Consider the following 22,437-nt stretch of genomic DNA (forward strand, 5'->3'; position numbering starts at 1 on the left):
GGTTCATGGTTTTCGTATTTTTGGAACGGAGCCGATCGGTCAAGTGGGTCCCACGCCTCGCGTACGAAAACAAAGGAGGTTCTGCGTCTTTTAAGACATAAAAGCAATAAGCATGGATAGTATTTCGGGTGCGATCATACCAGCACTAATGCACCGGATCCCATCAGAACTCCGCAGTTAAGCGTGCTTGGGCGTGAGTAGTACTAGGATGGGTGACCCCTTGGGAAGTCCTCGTGTTACACCCCCCCTTTTTCATTGCCCGTTTGCGTTTTTTTAGATTTTAAGTGCGGTTTTTTTTGTTTTTTTTTCTTTCTTGCTATTTCTATGCTCGGGTGGCCTCCGCATCATGGTTCATGGTTTTCGTATTTTTGGAACGGAGCCAATCGGTCACGTGGGTCCCACGCCTCGCGTACGAAAACAAAGGAGGTTCTGCGTCTTTTAAGACATAAAAGCAATACGCATGGATAGTATTTCGGGTGCGATCATACCAGCACTAATGCACCGGATCCCATAAGAACTCCGCAGTTAAGCGTGCTTGGGCGAGAGTAGTACTAGGATGGGTGACCCCCTGGGAAGTCCTCGTGTTGCACCCTCCTTTTTCGTTGCCCGTTTGCGTTTTTTTAGATTTTACGCACGGTTTTTTTTTTGTTTTTTTTTCTTTCTTGCTATTTCTATGCTCGGGTGGCCTCCGTTTCATGGTTCATGGTTTTCGTATTTTTGGAACGAAGCCGATCGGTCACGTGGGTCCCACGCCTCGCGTACGAAAACAAAGGAGGTTCTGCGTCTTTTAAGACATAAAAGCAATAAGCATGGATAGTATTTCGGGTGCGATCATACCAGCACTAATGCACCGGATCCCATCAGAACTCCGGTGTGAAGCGTGCTTGGGCGAGAGTAGTACTAGGATGGGTGACCCCCTGGGAAGTCCTCGTGTTGCACCGCCCTTTTTCGTTGCCCGTTTGCGTTTTTTTAGATTTTACGTGCGGTTTTTTTTTTTGTTTTTTTTTTCTTTCTTGCTATTTCTATGCTCGGGTGGCCTCCGTTTCATGGTTCATGGTTTTCGTATTTTTGGAACGGAGCCGATCGGTCACGTGGGTCCCACGCCTCGCGTACGAAAACAAAGGAGGTTCTGCGTCTTTTAAGACATAAAAGCAATAAGCATGGATAGTATTTCGGGTGCGATCATACCAGCACTAATTCACCGGATCCCATCAGAACTCCGCAGTTAAGCGTGCTTGGGTGAGAGTAGTACTAGGATGGGTGACCCCCTGGTAAGTCCTCGTGTTGCACCTCCTTTTTCGTTGCCCGTTTGCGTTTTTTTAGATTTTACGTGCGGTTTTTTTTTTGTTTTTTTTTTCTTTCTTGCTATTTCTATGCTCGGGTGGCCTCCGCTTCATGGTTGATGCTTTTCGTATTTTTGGAACGGAGCCGATCGGTCACGTGGGTCCCACGCCTCGCGTACGAAAACAAAGGAGGTTCTGCGTCTTTTAAGACATAAAAGCAATAAACATGGATAGTATTTCGGGTGCGATCATACCAGCACTAATGCACCGGATCCCATCAGAACTCCGCTGTGAAGCGTGCTTGGGCGAGAGTAGTACTAGGATGGTGACCCCCTGGGAAGTTGTCGTGTTGCACCCCCCTTTTTCGTTGCCCGTTTGCGTTTTTTTAGATTTTACGTGTGTTTTTTTTGTTTTTTTTTTCTTTCTTGCTATTTCTATGCTCGCGTGGCCTCCGCTTCATGGTTGATGGTTTTCGTATTTTTGGAACGGAGCTGATCGGTCACGTGGGTCCCACGCCTCGCGTACGAAAACAAAGGAGGTTCTGCGTCTTTTAAGACATAAAAGCAATAAGCATGGATACTATTTCAGGTGCGATCATACCAGCACTAATGCACCGGATCCCATCAGAACTCCGCAGTTAAGCGTGCTTGGGCGAGAGTAGTACTAGGATGGGTGACCCCCTGGGAAGTCCTCGAGTTGCACCTCCTTTTTCGTTGCCCGTTTGCGTTTTTTTAGATTTTACGCACGGTTTTTTTTTTGTTTTTTTTTCTTTCTTGCTATTTCTATGCTCGGGTGGCCTCCGTTTCATGGTTCATGGTTTTCGTATTTTTGGAACGGAGCCGATCGGTCACGTGGGTCCCACGCCTCGCGTACGAAAACAAAGGAGGTTCTGCGTCTTTTAAGACATAAAAGCAATAAGCATGGATAGTATTTCGGGTGCGATCATACCAGCACTAATGCACCGGATCCCATCAGAACTCCGCTGTGAAGCGTGCTTGGGCGAGAGTAGTACTAGGATGGGTGACCCCCTGGGAAGTCCTCGTGTTGCACCGCCCTTTTTCGTTGCCCGTTTGCGTTTTTTTAGATTTTACGTGCGGTTATTTTTTTGTTTTTTTTTTCTTTCTTGCTATTTCTATGCTCGGGTGGCCTCCGTTTCATGGTTCATGGTTTTCGTATTTTTGGAACGGAGCCGATCGGTCACGTGGGTCCCACGCCTCGCGTACGAAAACAAAGGAGGTTCTGCGTCTTTTAAGACATAAAAGCAATAAGCATGGATAGTATTTCGGGTGCGATCATACCAGCACTAATTCACCGGATCCCATCAGAACTCCGCAGTTAAGCGTGCTTGGGCGAGAGTAGTACTAGGATGGGTGACCCCCTGGTAAGTCCTCGTGTTGCACCTCCTTTTTCGTTGCCCGTTTGCGTTTTTTTAGATTTTACGTGTGGTTTTTTTTTTGTTTTTTTTTTCTTTCTTGCTATTTCTATGCTCGGGTGGCCTCCGCTTCATGGTTGATGCTTTTCGTATTTTTGGAACGGAGCCGATCGGTCACGTGGGTCCCACGCCTCGCGTACGAAAACAAAGGAGGTTCTGCGTCTTTTAAGACATAAAAGCAATAAGCATGGATAGTATTTCGGGTGCGATCATACCAGCACTAATGCACCGGATCCCATCAGAACTCCGCTGTGAAGCGTACTTGGGCGAGAGTAGTACTAGGATGGTGACCCCCTGGGAAGTCCTCGTGTTGCACCGCCCTTTTTCGTTGCCCGTTTGCGTTTTTTTAGATTTTACGTGTGTTTTTTTTGTTTTTTTTTTCTTTCTTGCTATTTCTATGCTCGCGTGGCCTCCGCTTCATGGTTGATGGTTTTCGTATTTTTGGAACGGAGCTGATCGGTCACGTGGGTCCCACGCCTCGCGTACGAAAACAAAGGAGGTTCTGCGTCTTTTAAGACATAAAAGCAATAAGCATGGATAGTATTTCAGGTGCGATCATACCAGCACTAATGCACCGGATCCCATCAGAACTCCGCAGTTAAGCGTGCTTGGGCGAGAGTAGTACTAGGATGGGTGACCCCCTGGGAAGTCCTCGAGTTGCACCCCCGTTTTCGTTGACCGTTTGCGTTTTTTTAGATTTTACGTGCGGTTTTTTTTTTGTTTTTTTTTCTTTCTTGCTATTTCTATGCTCGCGTGGCCTCCGTTTCATGGTTCATGGTTTTCGTATTTTTGGAACGGAGCCGATCGGTCACGTGGGTCCCACGCCTCGCGTACGAAAACAAAGGAGGTTCTGCGTCTTTTAAGACATAAAAGCAATAAGCATGGATAGTATTTCGGGTGCGATCATACCAGCACTAATGCACCGGATCCCATCAGAACTCCGCTGTGAAGCGTGCTTGGGCGAGAGTAGTACTAGGATGGGTGACCCCCTGGGAAGTCCTCGTGTTGCACCGCCCTTTTTCGTTGCCCGTTTGCGTTTTTTTAGATTTTACGTGCGGTTTTTTTTGTTTTTTTTTCTTTCTTGTTATTTCTATGCTCGGGTGGCCTCCGCTTCATGGTTGATGGTTTTCGTATTTTTGGAACGGAGCTGATCGGTCACGTGGGTCCCACGCCTCGCGTACGAAAACAAAGGAGGTTCTGCGTCTTTTAAGATATAAAAGCAATAAGCATGAATAGTATTTCGGGTGTGATCATACCAGCACTAATGCACCGGATCCCATCAGAACTCCGCTGTGAAGCGTGCTTGGGCGAGAGTAGTACTAGGATGGGTGACCCCCTGGGAAGTCCTCGTGTTGCACCGCCCTTTTTCGTTGCCCGTTTGCGTTTTTTTAGATTTTACGTGCGGTTTTTTTTGTTTTTTTTTTCTTTCTTGTTATTTCTATGCTCGGGTGGCCTCCGCTTCATGGGTGATAGTTTTCGTATTTTTTGAACGGAGCCGGTCGGTCACGTGGGTCCCACACCTCGCGTACGAAAACAAAGGAGGTTCTGCGTCTTTTAAGACATAAAAGTAATAAGAATGGATAGTATTTCGGGTGCGATCATACCAGCACTAATGCACTGGATCCCATCAGAACTCCGCAGTTAAGCGTGCTTGGGCGTGAGTAGTACTAGGATGGGTGACCCCTTGGGAAGTCCTCGTGTTACACCCCCCTTTTTCATTGCCTGTTTGCGTTTTTTTTAGATTTTACGTGCGGTTTTTTTTGTTTTTTTTTCTTTCTTGCTATTTCTATGCTCGGGTGGCCTCCGCTTCATGGTTGATGGTTTTCGTATTTTTGGAACGGAGCCAATCGGTCACGTGGGTCCCACGCCTCGCGTACGAAAACAAAGGAGGTTCTGCGTCTTTTAAGACAAAAAAGCAATACGCATGGATAGTATTTCGGGTGCGATCATACCAGCACTAATGCACCGGATCCCATAAGAACTCCGCAGTTAAGCGTGCTTGGGCGAGAGTAGTACTAGGATGGGTGACCCCCTGGGAAGTCCTCGTGTTGCACCCCCCTTTTTCGTTGCCCGTTTGCGTTTTTTTAGATTTTACGCACGGTTTTTTTTTTGTTTTTTTTTCTTTCTTGCTATTTCTATGCTCGGGTGGCCTCCGTTTCATGGTTCATGGTTTTCGTATTTTTGGAACGGAGCCGATCGGTCACGTGGGTCCCACGCCTCGCGTACGAAAACAAAGGAGGTTCTGCGTCTTTTAAGACATAAAAGCAATAAGCATGGATAGTATTTCAGGTGCGATCATACCAGCACTAATGCACCGGATCCCATCAGAACTCCGTTGTGAAGCGTGCTTGGGCGAGAGTAGTACTAGGATGGGGGACCCCCTGGGAAGTCCTCGTGTTGCACCGCCCTTTTTCGTTGCCCGTTTGCGTTTTTTTAGATTTTACGTGCGTTTTTTTTTGTTTTTTTTTCTTTCTTGTTATTTCTATGCTCGGGTGGCCTCCGCTTCATGGTTGATGGTTTTCGTATTTTTGGAACGGAGCCGATCGGTCACATGGGTCCCACGCCTCGCATACGAAAACAAAGGAGGTTCTGCGTCTTTTAAGACATAAAAGCAATAAGCATGGATAGTATTTCGGGTGCGATCATACCAGCACTAATTCACCGGATCCCATCAGAACTCCGCAGTTAAGCGTGCTTGGGCGAGAGTAGTACTAGGATGGGTTACGCCGTGGGAAGTCATCGTGTTGCACCCCTCTTTTTCGTTGCCCGTTTGCGTTTTTTTAAATTTTACGTGCGGTTTTTTTTTTGTTTTTTTTCTTTCTTGCTATTTCTATGCTCGGGTGGCCTCCGCTTCATGGTTGATGGTTTTCGTTTTTTTGGAACAGAGCCGATCGGTCACGTGGGTTCCACGCCTCGCGTACGAAAAAAAGGAGGTTCTGCGTCTTTTAAGATATAAAAGCAATAAGCATGAATAGTATTTCGGGTGCGATCATACTAGCACTAGTGCACCGGATCCCATCAGAACTCCGCAGTTAAGCGTGCTTGGGCGAGAGTAGTACTAGGATGGGTGAACCCCTGGGAAGTCCTCGTGTTGCACCCCCCCTTTTTCGTTGCCCGTTTGCGTTTTTTTAGATTTTACGTGCGGTTTTTTTTGTTTTTTTTTTCTTTCTTGCTATTTCTATGCTCGGGTGGCCTCCGCTTCATGGTTCATGGTTTTCGTATTTTTGGAACGGAGCCGATCGGTCAAGTGGGTCCCACGCCTCGCGTACGAAAACAAAGGAGGTTCTGCGTCTTTTAAGACATAAAATCAATAAGCATGGATAGTATTTCGGGAGCGATCATACCAGCACTAATGCACCGGATCCCATCAGAACTCCGCAGTTAAGCGTGCTTGGGCGTGAGTAGTACTAGGATGGGTGACCCCCTGGGAAGTTCTCGTGTTACACCCCCCTTTTTCATTGCCCGTTTGCGTTTTTTTTAGATTTTACGTGCGGTTTTTTTTGTTTTTTTTTCTTTCTTGCTATTTCTATGCTCGGGTGGCCTCCGCTTCATGGTTCATGGTTTTCGTATTTTTGGAACGGAGCCAATCGGTCACGTGGGTCCCACGCCTCGCGTACGAAAACAAAGGAGGTTCTGCGTCTTTTATGACATAAAAACAATACGCATGGATAGTATTTCGGGTGCGATTATACCAGCACTAATGCACCGGATCCCATAAGAACTCCGCAGTTAAGCGTGCTTGGGCGAGAGTAGTACTAGGATGGGTGACCCCCTGGGAAGTCCTCGTGTTGCACCCCCCTTTTTCGTTGCCCGTTTGCGTTTTTTTAGATTTTACGCACGGTTTTTTTGTTTTTTTTTCTTTCTTGCTATTTCTATGCTCGGGTGGCCTCCGTTTCATCGTTCATGGTTTTCGTATTTTTGGAACGGAGCCGATCGGTCACGTGGGTCCCACACCTCGCGTACGAAAACAAAGGAGGTTCTGCGTCTTTTAAGACATAAAAGCAATAAGCATGGATAGTATTTCGGGTGCGATCATACCAGCACTAATGCATCGGATCCCATCAGAACTCCGCTGTGAAGCATGCTTGGGCGAGAGTAGTACTAGGATGGGTGACCCCCTGGGAAGTCCTCGTGTTGCACTGCCCTTTTTCGTTGCCCGTTTGCGTTTTTTTAGATTTTACGTGCGGTTTTTTTTTGTTTTTTTTCTTTCTTTCTTGTTATTTCTTTGCTCGGGTGGCCTCCGCTTCATGGATGATGGTTTTCGTATTTTTGGAACGGAGTCGATCGGTCACGTGGGTCACACGCCTCGCGTACGAAAACAAAGGAGGTTCTGCGTATTTTAAGATATAAAAGCAATAAACATGAATAGTATTTCGGGTGCGATCATACCAGCACTAATGCACCGGATCCCATCAGAACTCCGCAGTTAAGCGTGCTTGGGCGAGAGTAGTACTAGGATGGGTAACCCCCTGGGAAGTCATCGTGTTGCACCCCCCTTTTTCGTTGCCCGTTTGCGTTTTTTTTAATTTTACGTGCGGTTTTTTTTTGTTTTTTTTCTTTCTTTTGCTATTTCTATGCTCGGGTGGCCTCCGCTTCATGGTTGATGGTTTTCGTATTTTTGGAACGGAGTCGATCGGTCACGTGGGTCCCACGCCTCGCGTACGAAAACAAAGGAGGTTCTGCGTCTTTTAAGATATAAAAGCAATAAGCATGAATAGTATTTCGGGTGCGATCATACCAGCACTAATGCACCGGATCCCATTAGAACTCCGCAGATAAGCGTGCTTGGGCGAGAGTAGTACTAGGATGGGTGACCCCCTGGGAAGTCCTCGTGTTGAACCCACCCTATTTTCGTTGCCCGTTTGCGTTTTTTTAGATTTTACGTGCGGTTTTTTTTTTGTTTTTTTCTTTCTTGCTATTTCTATGCTCGGGTGGCCTCCGCTTCATGGGTGATAGTTTTCGTATTTTTGGAACGGAGCCGATCGGTCACGTGGGTCCCACGCCTCGCGTACGAAAACAAAGGAGGTTCTGCGTCTTTTAAGACATAAAAGTAATAAGAATGGATAGTATTTCGGGTGCGATCATACCAGCACTAATGCACTGGATCCTATCAGAACTCCGCAGTTAAGCGTGCTTGGGCGACAGTAGTACTAGGATGGGTGACCCCCTTTTTCGTTGCCCGTTTGCGTTTTTTTAGATTTTAAGTGCGGTTTTTTTTTGTTTTTTTTTCTTTGTTGCTATTTCTATGCTCGGGTGGCCTCCGTTTCATGGTTCATGGTTTTCGTATTTTTGGAACGGAGCCGATCGGTCACGTGGTTCCCACGCCTCGCGTACGAAAACAAAGGAGGTTCTACGTCTTTTAAGACAAAAGCAATAAGCATGGATAGTATTTCGGGTGCGATCATACCAGCACTAATTCATCGGATCCCATCAGAACTCCGCAGTTAAGCGTGCTTGGGCAAGAGTAGTACTAGGATGGGTGACCCCCTGGTAAGTCCTCGTGTTGCACCTCCTTTTTCGTTGCCCGTTTGCGTTTTTTTAGATTTTATGTGCGTTTTTTTTTGTTTTTTTTTCTTTCTTGCTATTTCTATGCTCGGGTGGCCTCCGCTTCATGGTTGATGGTTTTCGTATTTTTGGAACGGAGCCGATCGGTCACGTGGGTCCCACGCCTCGCGTACGAAAACAAAGGAGGTTCTGCGTCTTTTAAGACATAAAAGCAATAAGCATTGATAGTATTTCGGGTGCGATCATACCAGCACTAATGCACCGGATCCCATCAGAACTCCGCAGTTAAGCGTGCTTGGGCGAGAGTAGTACTAGAATGGGTGACCCCCTGGGAAGTCCTCGTGTTGCATCCCCCTTTTTCGTTGCCCGTTTGCGTTTTTTTAGATTTTACGTGCGGTTTTTTTTTGTTTTTTTATTCTTTCTTGCTATTTCTACGCTCGGTTGGCCTCTGCTTCATGGTTCGTGGTTTTCGTATTTTTGGAACGGAGTCGATCGGTCAAGTGGGTCTCATGCCTCGCGTACGAAAACAAAGGAGGTTCTGCGTCTTTTAAGACATAAAAGCAATAAGCATGGATAGTATTTCGGGTGCGATCATACCAGCACTAATGCACCGGATTACATCAGAACTCCGCAGTTAAGCGTGCTTGGGCGTGAGTAGTACTAGGATGGGTGACCCCCTGGGAAGTCCTCGTGTTGCACCCCCCCATTTTCGTTGCCCGTTTGCGTTTTTTTAGATTTTACGTGCGGTTTTTTTTGTTTTTTTTTTCTTTCTTGCTATTTTTACGCTCGGGTGGCCTCCGCTTCATGGTTGATGCTTTTCGTATTTTTGGAACGGAGCCGATCGGTCACGTGGGTCCCACGCCTCGCGTACGAAAACAAAGGAGGTTCTGCGTCTTTTAAGACATAAAAGCAATAAGCCTGGATAGTATTTCGGGTGCGATCATACCAGCACTAATGCACCGGATCCCATCAGAACTCCGCAGTTAAGCGTGCTTGGGCGAGAGTAGTACTAGGATGGTTGACCCCCTGGGAAGTCCTCGTGTTGCACCCCCCCTTTTCGTTGCCTGTTTGCGTTTTTTTAGATTTTACGTGCGGTTTTTTTTTGTTTTTTTTTCTTTCTTGCTATTTCTATGCTCGGGTAGCCTCCGCTTCGTGGTTGATGGTTTTCGTATTTTTGGAACGGAGCCGATCGGTCACGTGGGTCCCACGCTTCGCGTACGAAAACAAAGGAAGTTCTGCGTCTTTTAAGACATAAAAGCAATAACCATGGATAGTATTTCGGGTGCGATCATACCAGCACTAATGCAACGGATCCCATCAGAACTCCGCTGTGAAGCGTGCTTGGGCGAGAGTAGTACTAGGATGGGTGACCCCCTGGGAAGTCCTCGTGTTGCACCTGCTTTTTCGTTGCCCGTTTGCGTTTTTTAGATTTTACGTGCGGTTTTTTTTGTTTTTTTTTTCTTTCTTGCTATTTCTATGCTCGGGTGGCCTCCGCTTCATTGTTCATGGTTTTCGTATTTTTGGAACGGAGCCGATCGGTCAAGTGGGTCCCACTCCTCGAGTACGAAAACAAAGGAGGTTCTGCGTCTTTTAAGACATAAAAGCAATAAGCATGGATAGTATTTCGGGTGCGATCATACCAGCACTAATGCACCGGATCCCATCAGAACTCCGCAGTTAAGCGTGCTTGGGCGAGAGTAGTACTAGGATGGGTGACCCCTTGGGAAGTCCTCGTGTTGCACCCCCCTTTTTCGTTGCCCGTTTGCGTTTTTTTAGATTTTACGTGCGGTTTTTTTTTTGTTTTTTTTCTTTCTTGCTATTTCTATGCTCGGTTGGCCTCCGCTTCATGGTTGATGCTTTTCGTATTTTTGGAACGGAGCCGATCGGTCACGTGGGTCCCACGCCTCGCGTACGAAAACAAAGGAGGTTCTGCGTCTTTTAAGACATAAAAGCAATAAGCATTGATAGTATTTCGGGTGCGATCATACCATCACTAATGCACCGGATCCCATCAGAACGCCGCAGTTAAGCGTGCTTGGGCGAGAGTAGTACTAGAATGGGTGACCCCCTGGGAAGTCCTCGTGTTGCATCCCCCTTTTTCGTTGCCCGTTTGCGTTTTTTTAGATTTTACGTGCGGTTTTTTTTGTTTTTTTATTCTTTCTTGCTATTTCTACGCTCGGTTGGCCTCTGCTTCATGGTTCGTGGTTTTCGTATTTTTGGAACGGCGAGAGTAGTACTAGAATGGGTGACCCCCTGGGAAGTCCTCGTGTTGCATCCCCCTTTTTCGTTGCCCGTTTGCGTTTTTTTAGATTTTACGTGCGGTTTTTTTTGTTTTTTTATTCTTTCTTGCTATTTCTACGCTCGGTTGGCCTCTGCTTCATGGTTCGTGGTTTTCGTATTTTTGGAACGGAGTCGATCGGTCAAGTGGGTCTCATGCCTCGCGTACGAAAACAAAGGAGGTTCTGCGTCTTTTAAGACATAAAAGCAATAAGCATGGATAGTATTTCGGGTGCGATCATACCAGCACTAATGCACCGGATCACATCAGAACTCCGCAGTTAAGCGTGCTTGGACGTGAGTATTACTAGGATGGGTGACCCCCTGGGAAGTCCTCGTGTTGCCCCCCCCCCCCCATTTTCGTTGCACGTTTGCGTTTTTTTAGATTTTACGTGCGGTTTTTTTTGTTTTTTTTTTCTTTCTTGCTATTTTTATGCTCGGGTGGCCTCCGCTTCATGGTTGATGCTTTTCGTATTTTTGGAACGGAGCCGATCGGTCACGTGGGTCCCACGCCTCGCGTACGAAAACAAAGGAGGTTCTGCGTCTTTTAAGACATAAAAGCAATAAGCCTGGATAGTATTTCGGGTGCGATCATACCAGCACTAATGCACCGGATCCCATCAGAACTCCGCAGTTAAGCGTGCTTGGGCGAGAGTAGTACTAGGATGGGTGACCCCCTGGGAAGTCCTCGTGTTGCACCCCCCCCTTTTTCGTTGCCCGTTTGCGTTTTTTTAGATTTTACGTGCGGTTTTTTTTTGTTTTTTTTTCTTTCTTGCTATTTCTATGCTCGGGTGGCCTCCGCTTCATGGTTGATGGTTTTCGTATTTTTGGAACGGAGCCGATCGGTCACGTGGGTCCCACGCCTCGCGTACGAAAACAAAGGAGGTTCTGCGTCTTTTAAAACATAAAAGCAATAAGCATGGATAGTATTTCGGGTGCGATCATACCAGCATTAATTCACCGGATCCCATCAGAACTCCGCTGTGAAGCGTGCTTGGGCGAGAGTAGTACTAGGATGGGTGACCCCCTGGTAAGTCCTCGTGTTGCACCTGCTTTTTCGTTGCCCGTTTGCGTTTTTTAGATTTTACGTGCGGTTTTTTTTGTTTTTTTTTTCTTTCTTGCTATTTCTATGCTCGGGTGGCCTCCGCTTCATGGTTCATGGTTTTCGTATTTTTGGAACGGAGCCGATCGGTCAAGTGGGTCCCACTCCTCGCGTACGAAAACAAAGGAGGTTCTGCGTCTTTTAAGACATAAAAGCAATAAGCATGGATAGTATTTCGGGTGCGATCATACCAGCACTAATGCACCGGATCCCATCAGAACTCCGCAGTTAAGCGTGCTTGGGCGAGAGTAGTACTAGGATGGGTGACCCCCTGGGAAGTCCTCGTGTTGCACCCCCCTTTTTCGTTGCCCGTTTGCGTTTATTTAGATTTTACGTGCGGTTTTTTTTTTGTTTTTTTTTCTTTCTTGCTATTTCTATGCTCGGTTGGCCTCCGCTTCACGGTTGATGCTTTTCGTATTTTTGGAACGGGACCGATCGGTCACGTGGGTCCCACGCCTCGCGTACGAAAACAAAGGAGGTTCTGCGTCTTTTAAGACATAAAAGCAATAAGCATGGATAGTATTTCGGGTGCGATCATACCAGCACTAATGCACCGGATCCCATCAGAACTCCGCTGTGAAGCGTGCTTGGGCGAGAGTAGTACTAGGATGGGTGACCCCCTGGGAAGTTGTCGTTTTGCACCCTCCTTTTTCGTTGCCCGTTTGCGTTTTTTTAGATTTTACGTGTGGTTTTTTTTGTTTTTTTTTCTTTCTTGCCATTTCTATGCTCGCGTGGCCTCCGCTTCATGGTTCATGGTTTTCGTATTTTTGGAACGGAGCTGATCGGTCACGTGGGTCCCACGCCTCGCGTACGAAAACAAAAGAGGTTCTGCGTCTTTTAAGACATAAAAGCAATAAGCATGGATAGTATTTCGGGTGCGATCATACCAGCACTAATGCACCGGATCCCATCAGAACTCCGCTGTGAAGCGTGCTTGGGCGAGAGTAGTACTAGGATGGGTGACCCCCTGGGAAGTCCTCGTGTTGCACCCCCCCTTTTTCGTTGCCCGTTTGCGTTTTTTTAGTTTTTACGTGCGGTTTTTTTTTGATTTTTTTTTCTTTCTTGCTATTTCTATGCTCGGGTGGCCTCCGCTTCATGGTTGATGGTTTTCGTATTTTTGGAACGGAGCCGATCGGTCACGTGGGTCCCACGCCTCGCGTACGAAAACAAAGGAAGTTCTGCGTCTTTTAAGACATAAAAGCAATAAGCATGGATAGTATTTCGGGTGCGATCATACCAGCACTAATGCAACGGATCCCATCAGAACTCCGCTGTGAAGCGTGCTTGGGCGAGAGTAGTACTAGGATGGGTGACCCCCTGGGAAGTCCTCGTGTTGCACCCCCCCTTTTTCGTTGCCCGTTTTCGTTTTTTTAGATTTTACGTGCGGTTTTTTTTTTGTTTTTTTTTCTTTCTTGCTATTTCTATGCTCGGGTGGCCTCCGCTTCATGGTTCATGGTTTTCGTATTTTTGGAACGGAGCCGATCGGTCACGTGGGTCCCACGCCTCGCGTACGAAAACAAAGGAGGTTCTGCGTCTTTTAAGACATAAAAGCAATAAGCATGGATAGTATTTCGGGTGCGATCATACCGGCACTAATGCACCGGATCCCATCAGAACTCCGCAGTTAAGCGTGCTTGGGCGAGAGTAGTACTAGGATGGGTGACCCCCTGGGAAGTCCTCGTGTTGCACCTGCTTTTTCGTTGCCCGTTTGCGTTTTTTAGATTTTACGTGCGGTTTTTTTTGTTTTTTTTTCTTTCTTGCTATTTCTATGCTCGGGTGGCCTCCGCTTCATTGTTCATGGTTTTCGTATTTTTGGAACGGAGCCGATCGGTCAAGTGGGTCCCACTCCTCGAGTACGAAAACAAAGGAGGTTCTGCGTCTTTTAAGACATAAAAGCAATAAGCATGGATAGTATTTCGGGTGCGATCATACCAGCACTAATGCACCGGATCCCATCAGAACTCCGCAGTTAAGCGTGCTTGGGCGAGAGTAGTACTAGGATGGGTGACCCCCTGGGAAGTCCTCGTGTTGCACCCCCCTTTTTCGTTGCCCGTTTGCGTTTTTTTAGATTTTACGTGCGGTTTTTTTTTTGTTTTTTTTTCTTTCTTGCTATTTCTATGCTCGGTTGGCCTCCGCTTCATGGTTGATGCTTTTCGTATTTTTGGAACGGAGCCGATCGGTCACGTGGGTCCCACGCCTCGCGTACGAAAACAAAGGAGGTTCTGCGTCTTTTAAGACATAAAAGCAATAAGCATTGATAGTATTTCGGGTGCGATCATACCAGCACTAATGCACCGGATCCCATCAGAACTCCGCAGTTAAGCGTGCTTGGGCGAGAGTAGTACTAGAATGGGTGACCCCCTGGGAAGTCCTCGTGTTGCATCCCCCTTTTTCGTTGCCCGTTTGCGTTTTTTTAGATTTTACGTGCGGTTTTTTTTGTTTTTTTATTCTTTCTTGCTATTTCTACGCTCGGTTGGCCTCTGCTTCATGGTTCGTGGTTTTCGTATTTTTGGAACGGAGTCGATCGGTCAAGTGGGTCTCATGCCTCGCGTACGAAAACAAAGGAGGTTCTGCGTCTTTTAAGACATAAAAGCAATAAGCATGGATAGTATTTCGGGTGCGATCATACCAGCACTAATGCACCGGATCACATCAGAACTCCGCAGTTAAGCGTGCTTGGGCGTGAGTAGTACTAGGATGGGTGACCCCCTGGGAAGTCCTCGTGTTGCACCCCCCCATTTTCGTTGCCCGTTTGCGTTTTTTTAGATTTTACGTGCGGTTTTTTTTGTTTTTTTTTCTTTCTTGCTATTTTTATGCTCGGGTGGCCTCCGCTTCATGGTTGATGCTTTTCGTATTTTTGGAACGGAGCCGATCGGTCACGTGGGTCGCACGCCTCGCGTACGAAAACAAAGGAGGTTCTGCGTCTTTTAAGACATAAAAGCAATAAGCCTGGATAGTATTTCGGGTGCGATCATACCAGCACTAATGCACCGGATCCCAACAGAACTCCGCAGTTAAGCGTGCTTGGGCGAGAGTAGTACTAGGATGGGTGACCCCCTGGGAAGTCCTCGTGTTGCACCCCCCCTTTTTCGTTGCCCGTTTGCGTTTTTTTAGATTTTACGTGCGGTTTTTTTTTTTGTTTTTTTTTCTTTCTTGCTATTTCTATGCTCGGGTGGCCTCCGCTTCATGGTTGATGGTTTTCGTATTTTTGGAACGGAGCCGATCGGTCACGTGGGTCCCACGCCTCGCGTACGAAAACAAAGGAGGTTCTGCGTCTTTTAAGACATAAAAGCAATAAGCATGGATAGTATTTCGGGTGCGATCATACCAGCATTAATTCACTGGATCCCATCAGAACTCCGCTGTGAAGCGTGCTTGGGCGAGAGTAGTACTAGCATGGGTGACCCCCTGGTAAGTCCTCGTGTTGCACCTGCTTTTTCGTTGCCCGTTTGCGTTTTTTAGATTTTACGTGCGGTTTTTTTTGTTTTTTTTTTCTTTCTTGCTATTTCTATGCTCGGGTGGCCTCCGCTTCATGGTTCATGGTTTTCGTATTTTTGGAACGGAGCCGATCGGTCAAGTGGGTCCCACTCCTCGCGTACGAAAACAAAGGAGGTTCTGCGTCTTTTAAGACATAAAAGCAATAAGCATGGATAGTATTTCGGGTGCGATCATACCAGCACTAATGCACCGGATCCCATCAGAACTCCGCAGTTAAGCGTGCTTGGGCGAGAGTAGTACTAGGATGGGTGACCCCCTGGGAAGTTGTCGTGTTGCACCCCCCTTTTTCGTTGCCCGTTTGCGTTTTTTTAGATTTTACGTGTGGTTTTTTTTGTTTTTTTTCTTTCTTGCTATTTCTATGCTCGCGTGGCCTCCGCTTCATGGTTCATGGTTTTCGTATTTTTGGAACGGAGCTGATCGGTCACGTGGGTCCCACGCCTCGCGTACGAAAACAAAAGAGGTTCTGCGTCTTTTAAGACATAAAAGCAATAAGCATGGATAGTATTTCGGGTGCGATCATACCAGCACTAATGCACCGGATCCCATCAGAACTCCGCTGTGAAGCGTGCTTGGGCGAGAGTAGTACTAGGATGGGTGACCCCCTGGGAAGTCCTCGTGTTGCACCCCCCCTTTTTCGTTGCCCGTTTGCGTTTTTTTAGTTTCTACGTGCGGTTTTTTTTTTGATTTTTTTTCTTTCTTGCTATTTCTATGCTCGGGTGGCCTCCGCTTCATGGTTGATGGTTTTCGTATTTTTGGAACGGAGCCGATCGGTCACGTGGGTCCCACGCCTCGCGTACGAAAACAAAGGAAGTTCTGCGTCTTTTAAGACATAAAAGCAATAAGCATGGATAGTATTTCGGGTGCGATCATACCAGCACTAATGCAACGGATCCCATCAGAACTCCGCTGTGAAGCGTGCTTGGGCGAGAGTAGTACTAGGATGGGTGACCCCCTGGGAAGTCCTCGTGTTGCACCCCCCCTTTTTCGTTGCCCGTTTGCGTTTTTTTAGATTTTACGTGCGGTTTTTTTTTTTTGTTTTTTTTTCTTTCTTGCTATTTCTATGCTCGGGTGGCCTCCGCTTCATGGTTCATGGTTTTCGTATTTTAGGAACGGAGCCGATCGGTCACGTGGGTCCCACGCCTCGCGTACGAAAACAAAGGAGGTTCTGCGTCTTTTAAGACATAAAATCAATAAGCATGGATAGTATTTCGGGTGCGATCATACCGGCACTAATGCACCGGATCCCATCAGAACTCCGCAGTTAAGCGTGCTTGGGCGAGAGTAGTACTAGGATGGGTGACCCCCTGGTAAGTCCTCGTGTTGCACCTCCTTTTTCGTTGCCCGTTTCCGTTTTTTTAGATTTTACGTGCGGTTTTTTTTTTGTTTTTTTTTTCTTTCTTGCTATTTCTATGCTCGGGTGGCCTCCGCTTCATGGTTGATGCTTTTCGTATTTTTGGAACGGGGCCGATCGGTCAAGTGGGTCCCACGCCTCGCGTACGAAAAACAAAGGAGGTTCTGCGTCTTTTAAGACATAAAAGCAATAAGCATGGATAGTATTTCGGGTGCGATCATACCAGCACTAATGCACCCGATCCCATCAGAACTCTGCAGTTAAGCGTGCTTGGGCGAGAGTAGTACTAGGATGGGTGACCCCCTGGGAAGTTGTCGTGTTGCACCCCCCTTTTTCGTTGCCCGTTTGCGTTTTTTTAGATTTTACGTGTGGTTTTTTTTGTTTTTTTTTTTCTTTCTTGCTATTTCTATGCTCGCGTGGCCTCCGCTTCATGGTTCATGGTTTTCGTATTTTTGGAACGGAGCTGATCGGTCACGTGGGTCCCACGCCTCACATACGAAAACAAAGGAGGTTCTGCGTCTTTTAAGACATAAAAGCAATAAGCATGGATAGTATTTCGGGTGCGATCATACCAGCACTAATGCACCGGATCCCATCAGAACTCCGCTGTGAAGCGTGCTTGGGCGAGAGTAGTACTAGGATGGGTGACCCCCTGGGAAGTCCTCGTGTTGCACCGCCCTTTTTCGTTGCCCGTTTGCGTTTTTTTAGATTTTACGTGCGGTTTTTTTTTGTTTTTTTTTTCTTTCTTGTTATTTCTATGCTCGGGTGGCCTCCGCTTCATGGTTGATGGTTTTCGTATTTTTGGAACGGAGCCGATCGGTCACGTGGGTCCCACGCCTCGCGTACGAAAACAAAGGAGGTTCTGCGTCTTTTAAGACATAAAAGCAATAAGCATGGATAGTATTTCGGGTGCGATCATACCAGCACTAATGCACCGGATCCCATCAGAACTCCGCAGTTAAGCGTGCTTGGGCGAGAGTAGTACTAGGATGGGTGACCCCCTGGGAAGTCCTCGTGTTGCACCCCCCTTTTTCGTTGCCCGTTTGCGTTTTTTTAGATTTTACGTGCGGTTTTTTTTTTGTTTTTTTTTCTTTCTTGCTATTTCTATGCTCGGTTGGCCTCCGCTTCACGGTTGATGCTTTTCGTATTTTTGGAACGGGACCGATCGGTCACGTGGGTCCCACGCCTCGCGTACGAAAACAAAGGAGGTTCTGCGTCTTTTAAGACATAAAAGCAATAAGCATGGATAGTATTTCGGGTGCGATCATACCAGCACTAATGCACCGGATCCCATCAGAACTCCGCTGTGAAGCGTGCTTGGGCGAGAGTAGTACTAGGATGGGTGACCCCCTGGGAAGTTGTCGTTTTGCACCCTCCTTTTTCGTTGCCCGTTTGCGTTTTTTTAGATTTTACGTGTGGTTTTTTTTGTTTTTTTTTCTTTCTTGCCATTTCTATGCTCGCGTGGCCTCCGCTTCATGGTTCATGGTTTTCGTATTTTTGGAACGGAGCTGATCGGTCACGTGGGTCCCACGCCTCGCGTACGAAAACAAAAGAGGTTCTGCGTCTTTTAAGACATAAAAGCAATAAGCATGGATAGTATTTCGGGTGCGATCATACCAGCACTAATGCACCGGATCCCATCAGAACTCCGCTGTGAAGCGTGCTTGGGCGAGAGTAGTACTAGGATGGGTGACCCCCTGGGAAGTCCTCGTGTTGCACCCCCCCTTTTTCGTTGCCCGTTTGCGTTTTTTTAGTTTTTACGTGCGGTTTTTTTTGATTTTTTTTTCTTTCTTGCTATTTCTATGCTCGGGTGGCCTCCGCTTCATGGTTGATGGTTTTCGTATTTTTGGAACGGAGCCGATCGGTCACGTGGGTCCCACGCCTCGCGTACGAAAACAAAGGAAGTTCTGCGTCTTTTAAGACATAAAAGCAATAAGCATGGATAGTATTTCGGGTGCGATCATACCAGCACTAATGCAACGGATCCCATCAGAACTCCGCTGTGAAGCGTGCTTGGGCGAGAGTAGTACTAGGATGGGTGACCCCCTGGGAAGTCCTCGTGTTGCACCCCCCCTTTTTCGTTGCCCGTTTTCGTTTTTTTAGATTTTACGTGCGGTTTTTTTTTTGTTTTTTTTTCTTTCTTGCTATTTCTATGCTCGGGTGGCCTCCGCTTCATGGTTCATGGTTTTCGTATTTTTGGAACGGAGCCGATCGGTCACGTGGGTCCCACGCCTCGCGTACTAAAACAAAGGAGGTTCTGCGTCTTTTAAGACATAAAAGCAATAAGCATGGATAGTATTTCGGGTGCGATCATACCGGCACTAATGCACCGGATCCCATCAGAACTCCGCAGTTAAGCGTGCTTGGGCGAGAGTAGTACTAGGATGGGTGACCCCCTGGGAAGTCCTCGTGTTGCACCTGCTTTTTCGTTGCCCGTTTGCGTTTTTTAGATTTTACGTGCGGTTTTTTTTGTTTTTTTTTCTTTCTTGCTATTTCTATGCTCGGGTGGCCTCCGCTTCATTGTTCATGGTTTTCGTATTTTTGGAACGGAGCCGATCGGTCAAGTGGGTCCCACTCCTCGAGTACGAAAACAAAGGAGGTTCTGCGTCTTTTAAGACATAAAAGCAATAAGCATGGATAGTATTTCGGGTGCGATCATACCAGCACTAATGCACCGGATCCCATCAGAACTCCGCAGTTAAGCGTGCTTGGGCGAGAGTAGTACTAGGATGGGTGACCCCCTGGGAAGTCCTCGTGTTGCACCCCCCTTTTTCGTTGCCCGTTTGCGTTTTTTTAGATTTTACGTGCGGTTTTTTTTTTGTTTTTTTTTCTTTCTTGCTATTTCTATGCTCGGTTGGCCTCCGCTTCATGGTTGATGCTTTTCGTATTTTTGGAACGGAGCCGATCGGTCACGTGGGTCCCACGCCTCGCGTACGAAAACAAAGGAGGTTCTGCGTCTTTTAAGACATAAAAGCAATAAGCATTGATAGTATTTCGGGTGCGATCATACCAGCACTAATGCACCGGATCCCATCAGAACTCCGCAGTTAAGCGTGCTTGGGCGAGAGTAGTACTAGAATGGGTGACCCCCTGGGAAGTCCTCGTGTTGCATCCCCCTTTTTCGTTGCCCGTTTGCGTTTTTTTAGATTTTACGTGCGGTTTTTTTTGTTTTTTTATTCTTTCTTGCTATTTCTACGCTCGGTTGGCCTCTGCTTCATGGTTCGTGGTTTTCGTATTTTTGGAACGGAGTCGATCGGTCAAGTGGGTCTCATGCCTCGCGTACGAAAACAAAGGAGGTTCTGCGTCTTTTAAGACATAAAAGCAATAAGCATGGATAGTATTTCGGGTGCGATCATACCAGCACTAATGCACCGGATCACATCAGAACTCCGCAGTTAAGCGTGCTTGGGCGTGAGTAGTACTAGGATGGGTGACCCCCTGGGAAGTCCTCGTGTTGCACCCCCCCATTTTCGTTGCCCGTTTGCGTTTTTTTAGATTTTACGTGCGGTTTTTTTTGTTTTTTTTTTCTTTCTTGCTATTTTTATGCTCGGGTGGCCTCCGCTTCATGGTTGATGCTTTTCGTATTTTTGGAACGGAGCCGATCGGTCACGTGGGTCGCACGCCTCGCGTACGAAAACAAAGGAGGTTCTGCGTCTTTTAAGACATAAAAGCAATAAGCCTGGATAGTATTTCGGGTGCGATCATACCAGCACTAATGCACCGGATCCCAACAGAACTCCGCAGTTAAGCGTGCTTGGGCGAGAGTAGTACTAGGATGGGTGACCCCCTGGGAAGTCCTCGTGTTGCACCCCCCCTTTTTCGTTGCCCGTTTGCGTTTTTTTAGATTTTACGTGCGGTTTTTTTTTTTGTTTTTTTTTCTTTCTTGCTATTTCTATGCTCGGGTGGCCTCCGCTTCATGGTTGATGGTTTTCGTATTTTTGGAACGGAGCCGATCGGTCACGTGGGTCCCACGCCTCGCGTACGAAAACAAAGGAGGTTCTGCGTCTTTTAAGACATAAAAGCAATAAGCATGGATAGTATTTCGGGTGCGATCATACCAGCATTAATTCACCGGATCCCATCAGAACTCCGCTGTGAAGCGTGCTTGGGCGAGAGTAGTACTAGCATGGGTGACCCCCTGGTAAGTCCTCGTGTTGCACCTGCTTTTTCGTTGCCCGTTTGCGTTTTTTAGATTTTACGTGCGGTTTTTTTTGTTTTTTTTTTCTTTCTTGCTATTTCTATGCTCGGGTGGCCTCCGCTTCATGGTTCATGGTTTTCGTATTTTTGGAACGGAGCCGATCGGTCAAGTGGGTCCCACTCCTCGCGTACGAAAACAAAGGAGGTTCTGCGTCTTTTAAGACATAAAAGCAATAAGCATGGATAGTATTTCGGGTGCGATCATACCAGCACTAATGCACCGGATCCCATCAGAACTCCGCAGTTAAGCGTGCTTGGGCGAGAGTAGTACTAGGATGGGTGACCCCCTGGGAAGTTGTCGTGTTGCACCCCCCTTTTTCGTTGCCCGTTTGCGTTTTTTTAGATTTTACGTGTGGTTTTTTTTGTTTTTTTTCTTTCTTGCTATTTCTATGCTCGCGTGGCCTCCGCTTCATGGTTCATGGTTTTCGTATTTTTGGAACGGAGCTGATCGGTCACGTGGGTCCCACGCCTCGCGTACGAAAAAAAAAGAGGTTCTGCGTCTTTTAAGACATAAAAGCAATAAGCATGGATAGTATTTCGGGTGCGATCATACCAGCACTAATGCACCGGATCCCATCAGAACTCCGCTGTGAAGCGTGCTTGGGCGAGAGTAGTACTAGGATGGGTGACCCCCTGGGAAGTCCTCGTGTTGCACCCCCCCTTTTTCGTTGCCCGTTTGCGTTTTTTTAGTTTCTACGTGCGGTTTTTTTTTTGATTTTTTTTCTTTCTTGCTATTTCTATGCTCGGGTGGCCTCCGCTTCATGGTTGATGGTTTTCGTATTTTTGGAACGGAGCCGATCGGTCACGTGGGTCCCACGCCTCGCGTACGAAAACAAAGGAAGTTCTGCGTCTTTTAAGACATAAAAGCAATAAGCATGGATAGTATTTCGGGTGCGATCATACCAGCACTAATGCAACGGATCCCATCAGAACTCCGCTGTGAAGCGTGCTTGGGCGAGAGTAGTACTAGGATGGGTGACCCCCTGGGAAGTCCTCGTGTTGCACCCCCCCTTTTTCGTTGCCCGTTTGCGTTTTTTTAGATTTTACGTGCGGTTTTTTTTTTTTGTTTTTTTTTCTTTCTTGCTATTTCTATGCTCGGGTGGCCTCCGCTTCATGGTTCATGGTTTTCGTATTTTTGGAACGGAGCCGATCGGTCACGTGGGTCCCACGCCTCGCGTACGAAAACAAAGGAGGTTCTGCGTCTTTTAAGACATAAAAGCAATAAGCATGGATAGTATTTCGGGTGCGATCATACCGGCACTAATGCACCGGATCCCATCAGAACTCCGCAGTTAAGCGTGCTTGGGCGAGAGTAGTACTAGGATGGGTGACCCCCTGGTAAGTCCTCGTGTTGCACCTCCTTTTTCGTTGCCCGTTTCCGTTTTTTTAGATTTTACGTGCGGTTTTTTTTTTGTTTTTTTTTTCTTTCTTGCTATTTCTATGCTCGGGTGGCCTCCGCTTCATGGTTGATGCTTTTCGTATTTTTGGAACGGGGCCGATCGGTCAAGTGGGTCCCACGCCTCGCGTACGAAAAACAAAGGAGGTTCTGCGTCTTTTAAGACATAAAAGCAATAAGCATGGATAGTATTTCGGGTGCGATCATACCAGCACTAATGCACCCGATCCCATCAGAACTCTGCAGTTAAGCGTGCTTGGGCGAGAGTAGTACTAGGATGGGTGACCCCCTGGGAAGTTGTCGTGTTGCACCCCCCTTTTTCGTTGCCCGTTTGCGTTTTTTTAGATTTTACGTGTGGTTTTTTTTGTTTTTTTTTTTCTTTCTTGCTATTTCTAT

At 47.0% G+C, this 22,437-nt stretch overlaps 63 non-coding genes and 1 pseudogene across 63 annotated transcripts; all 64 read left to right on the plus strand.

Moving 5' to 3' along the window:
- Window positions 1–126: 126 nt before the first annotated feature.
- On the plus strand, window positions 127–245 carry LOC145143812 (5S ribosomal RNA). The gene has a single exon (XR_013724847.1). It is a non-coding gene; the product is annotated as a 5S ribosomal RNA (ribosomal RNA).
- A 229-nt stretch (window positions 246–474) lies between these two features.
- LOC145154932 (5S ribosomal RNA) lies at window positions 475–593 on the plus strand. Its single transcript, XR_013735399.1, has one exon. It is a non-coding gene; the product is annotated as a 5S ribosomal RNA (ribosomal RNA).
- A 230-nt stretch (window positions 594–823) lies between these two features.
- Window positions 824–942, plus strand: LOC145148383 (5S ribosomal RNA). Its single transcript, XR_013729270.1, has one exon. It is a non-coding gene; the product is annotated as a 5S ribosomal RNA (ribosomal RNA).
- Window positions 943–1,174: 232 nt separating this feature from the next.
- LOC145149464 (5S ribosomal RNA) lies at window positions 1,175–1,293 on the plus strand. Its single transcript, XR_013730327.1, has one exon. It is a non-coding gene; the product is annotated as a 5S ribosomal RNA (ribosomal RNA).
- A 230-nt stretch (window positions 1,294–1,523) lies between these two features.
- On the plus strand, window positions 1,524–1,641 carry LOC145150401 (5S ribosomal RNA). The gene has a single exon (XR_013731228.1). It is a non-coding gene; the product is annotated as a 5S ribosomal RNA (ribosomal RNA).
- Window positions 1,642–1,869: 228 nt separating this feature from the next.
- On the plus strand, window positions 1,870–1,988 carry LOC145133795 (5S ribosomal RNA). The gene has a single exon (XR_013718766.1). It is a non-coding gene; the product is annotated as a 5S ribosomal RNA (ribosomal RNA).
- A 229-nt stretch (window positions 1,989–2,217) lies between these two features.
- LOC145147693 (5S ribosomal RNA) lies at window positions 2,218–2,336 on the plus strand. The gene has a single exon (XR_013728589.1). It is a non-coding gene; the product is annotated as a 5S ribosomal RNA (ribosomal RNA).
- A 231-nt stretch (window positions 2,337–2,567) lies between these two features.
- On the plus strand, window positions 2,568–2,686 carry LOC145148146 (5S ribosomal RNA). Its single transcript, XR_013729043.1, has one exon. It is a non-coding gene; the product is annotated as a 5S ribosomal RNA (ribosomal RNA).
- Window positions 2,687–2,916: 230 nt separating this feature from the next.
- On the plus strand, window positions 2,917–3,034 carry LOC145150876 (5S ribosomal RNA). Its single transcript, XR_013731686.1, has one exon. It is a non-coding gene; the product is annotated as a 5S ribosomal RNA (ribosomal RNA).
- Window positions 3,035–3,262: 228 nt separating this feature from the next.
- Window positions 3,263–3,381, plus strand: LOC145144717 (5S ribosomal RNA). Its single transcript, XR_013725722.1, has one exon. It is a non-coding gene; the product is annotated as a 5S ribosomal RNA (ribosomal RNA).
- A 229-nt stretch (window positions 3,382–3,610) lies between these two features.
- LOC145147694 (5S ribosomal RNA) lies at window positions 3,611–3,729 on the plus strand. The gene has a single exon (XR_013728590.1). It is a non-coding gene; the product is annotated as a 5S ribosomal RNA (ribosomal RNA).
- A 228-nt stretch (window positions 3,730–3,957) lies between these two features.
- Window positions 3,958–4,076, plus strand: LOC145148537 (5S ribosomal RNA). Its single transcript, XR_013729417.1, has one exon. It is a non-coding gene; the product is annotated as a 5S ribosomal RNA (ribosomal RNA).
- A 229-nt stretch (window positions 4,077–4,305) lies between these two features.
- Window positions 4,306–4,424, plus strand: LOC145146199 (5S ribosomal RNA). Its single transcript, XR_013727145.1, has one exon. It is a non-coding gene; the product is annotated as a 5S ribosomal RNA (ribosomal RNA).
- A 229-nt stretch (window positions 4,425–4,653) lies between these two features.
- Window positions 4,654–4,772, plus strand: LOC145154498 (5S ribosomal RNA). Its single transcript, XR_013734969.1, has one exon. It is a non-coding gene; the product is annotated as a 5S ribosomal RNA (ribosomal RNA).
- Window positions 4,773–5,002: 230 nt separating this feature from the next.
- Window positions 5,003–5,121, plus strand: LOC145148369 (5S ribosomal RNA). Its single transcript, XR_013729256.1, has one exon. It is a non-coding gene; the product is annotated as a 5S ribosomal RNA (ribosomal RNA).
- A 228-nt stretch (window positions 5,122–5,349) lies between these two features.
- On the plus strand, window positions 5,350–5,468 carry LOC145150366 (5S ribosomal RNA). Its single transcript, XR_013731186.1, has one exon. It is a non-coding gene; the product is annotated as a 5S ribosomal RNA (ribosomal RNA).
- Window positions 5,469–5,696: 228 nt separating this feature from the next.
- Window positions 5,697–5,815, plus strand: LOC145148414 (5S ribosomal RNA). The gene has a single exon (XR_013729300.1). It is a non-coding gene; the product is annotated as a 5S ribosomal RNA (ribosomal RNA).
- A 230-nt stretch (window positions 5,816–6,045) lies between these two features.
- On the plus strand, window positions 6,046–6,164 carry LOC145145141 (5S ribosomal RNA). The gene has a single exon (XR_013726129.1). It is a non-coding gene; the product is annotated as a 5S ribosomal RNA (ribosomal RNA).
- A 229-nt stretch (window positions 6,165–6,393) lies between these two features.
- On the plus strand, window positions 6,394–6,512 carry LOC145136295 (5S ribosomal RNA). The gene has a single exon (XR_013720370.1). It is a non-coding gene; the product is annotated as a 5S ribosomal RNA (ribosomal RNA).
- A 227-nt stretch (window positions 6,513–6,739) lies between these two features.
- LOC145150467 (5S ribosomal RNA) lies at window positions 6,740–6,858 on the plus strand. The gene has a single exon (XR_013731291.1). It is a non-coding gene; the product is annotated as a 5S ribosomal RNA (ribosomal RNA).
- Window positions 6,859–7,090: 232 nt separating this feature from the next.
- LOC145146243 (5S ribosomal RNA) lies at window positions 7,091–7,209 on the plus strand. Its single transcript, XR_013727189.1, has one exon. It is a non-coding gene; the product is annotated as a 5S ribosomal RNA (ribosomal RNA).
- Window positions 7,210–7,439: 230 nt separating this feature from the next.
- LOC145148840 (5S ribosomal RNA) lies at window positions 7,440–7,558 on the plus strand. The gene has a single exon (XR_013729706.1). It is a non-coding gene; the product is annotated as a 5S ribosomal RNA (ribosomal RNA).
- A 230-nt stretch (window positions 7,559–7,788) lies between these two features.
- LOC145151494 (5S ribosomal RNA) lies at window positions 7,789–7,907 on the plus strand (annotated as a pseudogene).
- Window positions 7,908–8,108: 201 nt separating this feature from the next.
- LOC145150440 (5S ribosomal RNA) lies at window positions 8,109–8,227 on the plus strand. The gene has a single exon (XR_013731266.1). It is a non-coding gene; the product is annotated as a 5S ribosomal RNA (ribosomal RNA).
- Window positions 8,228–8,454: 227 nt separating this feature from the next.
- Window positions 8,455–8,573, plus strand: LOC145155690 (5S ribosomal RNA). Its single transcript, XR_013736119.1, has one exon. It is a non-coding gene; the product is annotated as a 5S ribosomal RNA (ribosomal RNA).
- A 230-nt stretch (window positions 8,574–8,803) lies between these two features.
- LOC145145313 (5S ribosomal RNA) lies at window positions 8,804–8,922 on the plus strand. Its single transcript, XR_013726292.1, has one exon. It is a non-coding gene; the product is annotated as a 5S ribosomal RNA (ribosomal RNA).
- Window positions 8,923–9,152: 230 nt separating this feature from the next.
- On the plus strand, window positions 9,153–9,271 carry LOC145155511 (5S ribosomal RNA). The gene has a single exon (XR_013735947.1). It is a non-coding gene; the product is annotated as a 5S ribosomal RNA (ribosomal RNA).
- A 229-nt stretch (window positions 9,272–9,500) lies between these two features.
- On the plus strand, window positions 9,501–9,619 carry LOC145149608 (5S ribosomal RNA). Its single transcript, XR_013730463.1, has one exon. It is a non-coding gene; the product is annotated as a 5S ribosomal RNA (ribosomal RNA).
- A 227-nt stretch (window positions 9,620–9,846) lies between these two features.
- On the plus strand, window positions 9,847–9,965 carry LOC145153343 (5S ribosomal RNA). The gene has a single exon (XR_013733857.1). It is a non-coding gene; the product is annotated as a 5S ribosomal RNA (ribosomal RNA).
- A 229-nt stretch (window positions 9,966–10,194) lies between these two features.
- LOC145149688 (5S ribosomal RNA) lies at window positions 10,195–10,313 on the plus strand. The gene has a single exon (XR_013730540.1). It is a non-coding gene; the product is annotated as a 5S ribosomal RNA (ribosomal RNA).
- A 414-nt stretch (window positions 10,314–10,727) lies between these two features.
- Window positions 10,728–10,846, plus strand: LOC145149591 (5S ribosomal RNA). The gene has a single exon (XR_013730447.1). It is a non-coding gene; the product is annotated as a 5S ribosomal RNA (ribosomal RNA).
- Window positions 10,847–11,080: 234 nt separating this feature from the next.
- On the plus strand, window positions 11,081–11,199 carry LOC145143625 (5S ribosomal RNA). Its single transcript, XR_013724656.1, has one exon. It is a non-coding gene; the product is annotated as a 5S ribosomal RNA (ribosomal RNA).
- A 231-nt stretch (window positions 11,200–11,430) lies between these two features.
- Window positions 11,431–11,549, plus strand: LOC145150746 (5S ribosomal RNA). The gene has a single exon (XR_013731553.1). It is a non-coding gene; the product is annotated as a 5S ribosomal RNA (ribosomal RNA).
- Window positions 11,550–11,776: 227 nt separating this feature from the next.
- Window positions 11,777–11,895, plus strand: LOC145143742 (5S ribosomal RNA). The gene has a single exon (XR_013724772.1). It is a non-coding gene; the product is annotated as a 5S ribosomal RNA (ribosomal RNA).
- A 230-nt stretch (window positions 11,896–12,125) lies between these two features.
- Window positions 12,126–12,244, plus strand: LOC145149312 (5S ribosomal RNA). Its single transcript, XR_013730160.1, has one exon. It is a non-coding gene; the product is annotated as a 5S ribosomal RNA (ribosomal RNA).
- Window positions 12,245–12,472: 228 nt separating this feature from the next.
- Window positions 12,473–12,591, plus strand: LOC145144257 (5S ribosomal RNA). Its single transcript, XR_013725269.1, has one exon. It is a non-coding gene; the product is annotated as a 5S ribosomal RNA (ribosomal RNA).
- Window positions 12,592–12,822: 231 nt separating this feature from the next.
- LOC145147849 (5S ribosomal RNA) lies at window positions 12,823–12,941 on the plus strand. Its single transcript, XR_013728738.1, has one exon. It is a non-coding gene; the product is annotated as a 5S ribosomal RNA (ribosomal RNA).
- A 231-nt stretch (window positions 12,942–13,172) lies between these two features.
- On the plus strand, window positions 13,173–13,291 carry LOC145139793 (5S ribosomal RNA). Its single transcript, XR_013721999.1, has one exon. It is a non-coding gene; the product is annotated as a 5S ribosomal RNA (ribosomal RNA).
- A 226-nt stretch (window positions 13,292–13,517) lies between these two features.
- LOC145143857 (5S ribosomal RNA) lies at window positions 13,518–13,636 on the plus strand. Its single transcript, XR_013724888.1, has one exon. It is a non-coding gene; the product is annotated as a 5S ribosomal RNA (ribosomal RNA).
- A 230-nt stretch (window positions 13,637–13,866) lies between these two features.
- On the plus strand, window positions 13,867–13,985 carry LOC145155691 (5S ribosomal RNA). Its single transcript, XR_013736120.1, has one exon. It is a non-coding gene; the product is annotated as a 5S ribosomal RNA (ribosomal RNA).
- Window positions 13,986–14,214: 229 nt separating this feature from the next.
- On the plus strand, window positions 14,215–14,333 carry LOC145134011 (5S ribosomal RNA). Its single transcript, XR_013718865.1, has one exon. It is a non-coding gene; the product is annotated as a 5S ribosomal RNA (ribosomal RNA).
- A 229-nt stretch (window positions 14,334–14,562) lies between these two features.
- Window positions 14,563–14,681, plus strand: LOC145135865 (5S ribosomal RNA). The gene has a single exon (XR_013720092.1). It is a non-coding gene; the product is annotated as a 5S ribosomal RNA (ribosomal RNA).
- A 232-nt stretch (window positions 14,682–14,913) lies between these two features.
- LOC145151177 (5S ribosomal RNA) lies at window positions 14,914–15,032 on the plus strand. The gene has a single exon (XR_013731945.1). It is a non-coding gene; the product is annotated as a 5S ribosomal RNA (ribosomal RNA).
- Window positions 15,033–15,259: 227 nt separating this feature from the next.
- LOC145139278 (5S ribosomal RNA) lies at window positions 15,260–15,378 on the plus strand. The gene has a single exon (XR_013721872.1). It is a non-coding gene; the product is annotated as a 5S ribosomal RNA (ribosomal RNA).
- A 227-nt stretch (window positions 15,379–15,605) lies between these two features.
- LOC145144258 (5S ribosomal RNA) lies at window positions 15,606–15,724 on the plus strand. Its single transcript, XR_013725270.1, has one exon. It is a non-coding gene; the product is annotated as a 5S ribosomal RNA (ribosomal RNA).
- A 231-nt stretch (window positions 15,725–15,955) lies between these two features.
- Window positions 15,956–16,074, plus strand: LOC145147850 (5S ribosomal RNA). The gene has a single exon (XR_013728739.1). It is a non-coding gene; the product is annotated as a 5S ribosomal RNA (ribosomal RNA).
- Window positions 16,075–16,307: 233 nt separating this feature from the next.
- On the plus strand, window positions 16,308–16,426 carry LOC145146578 (5S ribosomal RNA). The gene has a single exon (XR_013727516.1). It is a non-coding gene; the product is annotated as a 5S ribosomal RNA (ribosomal RNA).
- A 231-nt stretch (window positions 16,427–16,657) lies between these two features.
- Window positions 16,658–16,776, plus strand: LOC145147581 (5S ribosomal RNA). Its single transcript, XR_013728480.1, has one exon. It is a non-coding gene; the product is annotated as a 5S ribosomal RNA (ribosomal RNA).
- Window positions 16,777–17,006: 230 nt separating this feature from the next.
- Window positions 17,007–17,125, plus strand: LOC145147695 (5S ribosomal RNA). Its single transcript, XR_013728591.1, has one exon. It is a non-coding gene; the product is annotated as a 5S ribosomal RNA (ribosomal RNA).
- Window positions 17,126–17,355: 230 nt separating this feature from the next.
- On the plus strand, window positions 17,356–17,474 carry LOC145143975 (5S ribosomal RNA). Its single transcript, XR_013724999.1, has one exon. It is a non-coding gene; the product is annotated as a 5S ribosomal RNA (ribosomal RNA).
- A 230-nt stretch (window positions 17,475–17,704) lies between these two features.
- Window positions 17,705–17,823, plus strand: LOC145149313 (5S ribosomal RNA). The gene has a single exon (XR_013730161.1). It is a non-coding gene; the product is annotated as a 5S ribosomal RNA (ribosomal RNA).
- A 228-nt stretch (window positions 17,824–18,051) lies between these two features.
- On the plus strand, window positions 18,052–18,170 carry LOC145144259 (5S ribosomal RNA). Its single transcript, XR_013725271.1, has one exon. It is a non-coding gene; the product is annotated as a 5S ribosomal RNA (ribosomal RNA).
- A 230-nt stretch (window positions 18,171–18,400) lies between these two features.
- On the plus strand, window positions 18,401–18,519 carry LOC145147851 (5S ribosomal RNA). The gene has a single exon (XR_013728740.1). It is a non-coding gene; the product is annotated as a 5S ribosomal RNA (ribosomal RNA).
- Window positions 18,520–18,750: 231 nt separating this feature from the next.
- Window positions 18,751–18,869, plus strand: LOC145139798 (5S ribosomal RNA). The gene has a single exon (XR_013722000.1). It is a non-coding gene; the product is annotated as a 5S ribosomal RNA (ribosomal RNA).
- A 226-nt stretch (window positions 18,870–19,095) lies between these two features.
- On the plus strand, window positions 19,096–19,214 carry LOC145144091 (5S ribosomal RNA). Its single transcript, XR_013725110.1, has one exon. It is a non-coding gene; the product is annotated as a 5S ribosomal RNA (ribosomal RNA).
- Window positions 19,215–19,444: 230 nt separating this feature from the next.
- On the plus strand, window positions 19,445–19,563 carry LOC145155692 (5S ribosomal RNA). Its single transcript, XR_013736121.1, has one exon. It is a non-coding gene; the product is annotated as a 5S ribosomal RNA (ribosomal RNA).
- Window positions 19,564–19,792: 229 nt separating this feature from the next.
- LOC145134028 (5S ribosomal RNA) lies at window positions 19,793–19,911 on the plus strand. The gene has a single exon (XR_013718872.1). It is a non-coding gene; the product is annotated as a 5S ribosomal RNA (ribosomal RNA).
- Window positions 19,912–20,141: 230 nt separating this feature from the next.
- Window positions 20,142–20,260, plus strand: LOC145135872 (5S ribosomal RNA). Its single transcript, XR_013720095.1, has one exon. It is a non-coding gene; the product is annotated as a 5S ribosomal RNA (ribosomal RNA).
- A 232-nt stretch (window positions 20,261–20,492) lies between these two features.
- On the plus strand, window positions 20,493–20,611 carry LOC145151032 (5S ribosomal RNA). Its single transcript, XR_013731830.1, has one exon. It is a non-coding gene; the product is annotated as a 5S ribosomal RNA (ribosomal RNA).
- Window positions 20,612–20,838: 227 nt separating this feature from the next.
- LOC145139282 (5S ribosomal RNA) lies at window positions 20,839–20,957 on the plus strand. Its single transcript, XR_013721873.1, has one exon. It is a non-coding gene; the product is annotated as a 5S ribosomal RNA (ribosomal RNA).
- A 227-nt stretch (window positions 20,958–21,184) lies between these two features.
- Window positions 21,185–21,303, plus strand: LOC145144260 (5S ribosomal RNA). The gene has a single exon (XR_013725272.1). It is a non-coding gene; the product is annotated as a 5S ribosomal RNA (ribosomal RNA).
- A 231-nt stretch (window positions 21,304–21,534) lies between these two features.
- LOC145147852 (5S ribosomal RNA) lies at window positions 21,535–21,653 on the plus strand. Its single transcript, XR_013728742.1, has one exon. It is a non-coding gene; the product is annotated as a 5S ribosomal RNA (ribosomal RNA).
- A 233-nt stretch (window positions 21,654–21,886) lies between these two features.
- On the plus strand, window positions 21,887–22,005 carry LOC145146579 (5S ribosomal RNA). Its single transcript, XR_013727517.1, has one exon. It is a non-coding gene; the product is annotated as a 5S ribosomal RNA (ribosomal RNA).
- Window positions 22,006–22,236: 231 nt separating this feature from the next.
- Window positions 22,237–22,355, plus strand: LOC145147582 (5S ribosomal RNA). Its single transcript, XR_013728481.1, has one exon. It is a non-coding gene; the product is annotated as a 5S ribosomal RNA (ribosomal RNA).
- The last annotated feature ends 82 nt before the right edge of the window (window positions 22,356–22,437 follow it).

This window comes from Lactuca virosa, chromosome 1 (assembly GCF_052849685.1).
Source record: "Lactuca virosa cultivar CGN04683 chromosome 1, Lactuca_virosa_CGN04683_v6, whole genome shotgun sequence".
NCBI lineage: Eukaryota > Viridiplantae > Streptophyta > Magnoliopsida > Asterales > Asteraceae > Lactuca > Lactuca virosa.